The following is a 5,531-nucleotide window of genomic DNA, read 5'->3' as shown; positions in this document are numbered from 1 at the left end:
GACCCCAGAGCTGTATCATTGTTACAGCCAGGGGAACCGGTTTCTGAGTCATGTGCACTCTGCCAGTGGAGGCGTCCAATAAAGAAGGAAGCAAAGGTGGGGTGCTGGGTGGAGGAACTTCTCAGACTAGCAGGAAGAGTTCAAAATAGGACGCTGTGTTTAGGAAATTTCTTAATCGAAATCTAGCATTCAGTGGCCATTATGGTCAGCATACTCATTAGTGAGTGTTATGGGGTCTAGTTGGACAAATAATCCTCAAAATACTCAAAACTAATTGCTAGCAAGTAATACCTTTTCCCAGCCATGTAAAGAGTCCCATCAGCTAATAAATTAAACTTAACTTATTAATGTTTAATTTTACTTGACATGTGGTCATTGCATACATTTACATGCAGTACTATATGATAATTCAAAACAAGTATTATATATCATGGTCAAATAAGAGTAATTAGCGTTTCCACATGTTTCAGTATAATTCCTGTGCATTGAGAACCTTCAAAGTCCTCTCTCCTACTTTTTTCTAAGAATAAAATGCATAGTAAGTCACTCTGAGGTGCTGTGGAACACTAAGCCTGACTCCCTCTCAAACTCTATTATGATACCTGTTACTCAGCCTCCTCCATCTCCACCAACACCATCCTGGATTGCAGAGGTCACTGTCCTACTCTCTTATTATGGTGCTGTGGAGATCAGCCAGCACCCTGCTCTAAGTTCTTTTGTGTTGGGTAAAACTGCCTTGCCCAAGAGAGACTTCATTTTACAGGCAACATTTGACTCCACTGTGAGAATGGTGAATGACTGTTCATCTTGCTGGACACATAAGCACCACCGCCTGTCCAGCACCACCTGAGAGGTGCAGACTGACTGCTAAGTAGTTTATTGCTGACAGGAGGAAAGATGTCGTCCTATACAGTGGTCATTGTGAACTGGGACTGCACAAGCCCATGGGCATGTTGAGATCATGAAGATGAGACTGAGGACTTAGCAGACACTCCAGACTGAGGAATGGAAGCAACTCTCACCTGGACTGATGGTGATGCCCTGCAGATCATTCATCTGACATCCTGCCATGTTCATCAAGAGACCAACAGAAGAGAACTCGTGATTGCCCTGAGATTTCAGCTCAGCTCAGTCCCTATCCTTGATGCGGCCAACCTCAAGTTTCTATCCATCCATCTCCTGGTCCTACCTTTCCCTGTCCAGTCACTGTGGTCTAGGTCGCATGTCTCATGTCTGAAGCTCCCCTCTGACCCCACAGCCTGTGTCTACCACCACTGCAGCAGCAGGGGCTCCGGCAGACTGACTGCTTCCTTATTCCTGCACAGACTCTCTGATAGCAGTGATATATGTGTGACATATAATGTGTGTGATCTGAGACTGACTGTTAGTAATTAAGATTGGAGCAAAAGAATCCGTGCTTGTCTCATGGAAAGGGGGACGTTTTGGCAAAGTGCTGCCAATAAAACAGATCTATCTTGTGAATTTGTTGTTATTAATGGAGGATGACATTGTAGAAAGACACAAACGTGTTCATCTATGTTTCTGACATAACAGGCTTATGACACATGAAAATTCCTAAATTGTTTAAAATGTCTCAATGTTGTTTCTAAAACCAGTTGCTGAATTATACATCTAAAAATTGACTCATCAATTTATTTTGTCAAACATGCTAATATGCTAAATCCCTTAAATATTATAAACATTTTATGTGTTCTGTATAGTAGCAATTATTCACTTTTTCTCTTAAAAGTATTGCTTTAGGTGGCTCATTGATCTAGGGGTATGATTCTCGCTTAGGGTGGGAGAGGTCCCGGTTTTACATCCCAGATGAGCCCAAATTTATAGTCCATACAACAATAAATTGTAACCCGGAAATATAGAACTCTGGGAACACTTAAAAAAAAAAAAAAGTACTGCTTTAGACTTCTCCAGAATTAAACATCCCTTTCCACACTTTTGCACATACCTATGTAAAAGACAGTGGTGTTGTTGGTTGTTTTTGCTCTTTTAGGGGGACCACCACCCAGCTCCCAAATAAATCACACACGGAGGCTTATTCTCAATTATAAATGCCCAGCCTTAGGTTGGCTTGTTTCTTGCCAGCTTTTCTTAAATCACCCCATCTATCTTTTGCCTCTGGACTTTTTCCTTTCTCTATTTCTGTATACCTTTCTGTACTTCTTACTCCATGACTTGCTGTGTAACTGGGTGGCTGGCCCCTTGAGTCCTTCTGCTTTTCTTGCTCCTAGATCGTTCTTCTTTTTTCCTCCTGTTCTTCCCCTTCTGTTTATTCTCTCTGCCTGCCAGCCCTGCCTATCCTTTCTCTTGCCTCGCTATTGACCATTCAGCTCTTTATTAGATCATCAGGTGTTTTAGACAGGCAAACTAACACAGCTTCACAGAGTTAAACAAACGCAACATAAAAGAATGCAGCACATCTTTGCATCACTGAACAAATCTTCCACAGCATAAACAAATATAGCACATCTTAAAATAATATCCAATACAGTGCAACAATCTCAAGCTGGTTGATATGGCTCATGCATGCTAGGCAAGTGCTCGACCACTGAACTATGTTCTTAGTCCTCTTGAGTTATTTTAATGATTGTCTTAAGAAGAATTACATACCTCTATTCTGAGATTGCCATTGCCAGCCTCCCGAGAGTTTAAGAATCAGTTAATTCTTCTCTTAAAGGAAACAAATGCCTGTAATACCCACCGAAATTGCAGTTGATGTCCTCTTCAGTGTGGTTTGATTTTGTATTTCTTCCGTTTCCTAATACACTTAGGCATCTTCACTCCCCCTTTCTCTACCGGAAAAGTCATTCTCTGAAGCAAACCTTTTGTGACCCTGTAAGGACCCATTTGTCACATCTTTGTCGCTCTCCTTTGTTTTCTGATACATTTAAGCATCTTACCATTGGCTCAGAAAAATAAAAAACATTCACCCAGTCTCCACTGGAAAATTCATTCTCGGAAGCAAATCTTTTGTAGCCCTGTAATAACCCTTGTAGATTCTTTCAACTGATTTGTGAAGAAAGAACTTTTCATTTACCTGCCCCACAGCTAAGGTTGCTGCTCACTTTTCATCCAAGCCTTCCTCCCTGACTGAACAGTAAAGGCTTATTTAAGAGGTTTTCTACGAGCACCTCAATTCATCTAGTTGGAGTCTCCATACCTTGTTGATGCCATCTAGTTTTAAAGAAACCATATACATTTTATAAGTGTGAAAAAAAGTAACTGTTTCAATGGAGGGTTAACTCTGAAACAAAACAATAAAAAGGCAGTTGATCCACTACAATTTGTAAAACACTGTAACTCTAGCTCACTAGATCCCAACCACGAGACCATCAGGTATGTTGAGTTAAATTTAAGCTTTGACTTTACAAAATCACATGGAACACTTCATGCTAAAAGATACTGTGTTGTTTCACTGAAAACTAAAGACCTTTGGCAATGCCTGAAGATGCTTTGATGTCACACCTAAGGCCTGGGAGGTTGCTGTAGGGCAGGTGGAGAGCAAGGACATTGCGGAGCATACCACAGCACACGAGGCAGCTCCTCACTGCAGGGTCTGTCCAGTCTACAATGGTGGTCAGGTAAAACAATCCAGGTCTGAACTAACGAGTCAGTTAGAGGTGAAGGAAGAGAATTTAAACAGCGATGGTGTTAGAATACAAAATAGAAAACTGATTTCAGAATAAAGCCTGCTAAAATCGTAACTATTAAAGAAGCATGTGAGGGTCACTTCGCCAAACTGAGCCCATTAGTACAAAGTCACGTGAGAAAAAGAAGTTCCAGAAATATTTTCTGTCAAGAAATAATGTCTGAATCAGACACTAAGGTCTTGAAGTTAGAAGTTCCCATCAGGTCCTGTCTATAGAAGAGGACAACCTTGGCTACCCAACAACCAACTCCCCGTGAGGAAAGGCAAGCTCCTGTAAGCTGTGTGGTACAGACTCCTGCCAGAAAGGTTTAGTAGAGTGCTCATGGACACTCGGGCTTTTTATAAGTTCTCCAGCATTGTCTAATGCCTCCTACTAAAAGGGATTAAGTATAGGAATGTGGTAATCAAAAATGATTCATACCAGTTTAATCTGGCTACTGTGTCAGGGTGGATGTAAGGCCACTTCTTTCTGCAATTCTCTTTCTTATGATTGATCTATATTTTGTCTTTTAACTGAAAATCAAGTACAGCATCAAAGGCCAAATTGCAATAATAAACACTGATTTACCTCTTTTTAAAAAGCAAACTGGGGGAAAAAACCTGAGGGGCTGGAGCTATGGCTCAGTGGTTAAGTAAGAGCATTGGCTGCTCTTCCAGGGGACCTGGATTTAATTCCCAGCACCAACATGGCAGCTCCCAACTGTCTGTAACTCCAGTTCCAGAGGATTGGGTACCCTCGCACAGACATACATGCAGGCAAAACATCAATTCACATAAAATAAATAAATCTTCAAAAAAAAAAAAAAACTGAGACACAATACAGTTTTAAAGACTTCATTTAAACACTGAGCCTGGTGGTACATGCAAGTAAGACCAGGTTCTCAGGAGACTGAGACAGGAGAATAGTAAGTTTAAAGTCAACCCCACTCAGCTACAGAGTGAATTCAGGTCATCCTGTGCAAAATACTGAGATGTTGTCTCAAATAATAAAATTTTAAAAAATAAAAAAAAAAAAAAGCAAAGATGTGGCCCAGTGGTAGAATGTTTGCTACTGACCTAGAACACACAAGGGCTCAGATTTAATCCCAATACTACAGAAAGAAGAGGGTGGGGTCAATTATGCAAACAGTGCTTCCCAAACTAGGCAGCTATGAATCAGAAATGGTTCAAGGAACCCTTGGAAGGCACTCCAGAGGAAGATTTTCCTGCAGCACACAGAGAGAGAAAATGGTAGCAGCCATTGGTTGTAATCATAGGGCTGCCATATTGTCTATCATGTGGGGAAAGTCTCCAGTTATATAATGCATCTGGCCGTTTCCAACCAGGTTGCCTTCAGTTTTGTTTTTCTTTACTGTAAGAATTTATAAGAAATGTCCCAATTTAAATGTTATCTCTATTTGCAAATCAAACAAAGTTATCATTACTTATGGGCCCGCAGGCTATTTCTACTAAGGCATTCATCAGAGCTGGTCCACAATTTAATGTAATATTTTAAACATTTCCAATTTAAATAATCTTGCCAATTTTTAAATTAATTTAAAATTTTCCAGTAAGTAAGAAATTTGGGAAAATGGAGAATTAGCTGGTGTCAACCAGCTCTTAAATCAGGAAATATCAACATTGTATATTTAAATATAAAGTAGGTCACATCATCGTTTAGCACTTAAGCAACATGTACTTAATCCTGTGGTGTGTTTTATTCTGTGTCACAATCTTCTGTGTATTCACATCGATTATGATCATGTGCTCTAAGGGAAAGACAAAGAGGCCATGTCATATTTAAAGGTCCCTAGTCATTGGAGTCTATGATTTGTATACCCTAATTTGTGAGTTGTCAACATATCCGAGGCAAGAAATTTCACTT

Source organism: Peromyscus californicus, unplaced genomic scaffold (assembly GCF_007827085.1).
Source record: "Peromyscus californicus insignis strain IS unplaced genomic scaffold, ASM782708v3 Scaffold_4__1_contigs__length_199733344, whole genome shotgun sequence".
NCBI classification, from domain to species: domain Eukaryota; kingdom Metazoa; phylum Chordata; class Mammalia; order Rodentia; family Cricetidae; genus Peromyscus; species Peromyscus californicus.
This window is presented reverse-complemented; position numbering follows the sequence as displayed.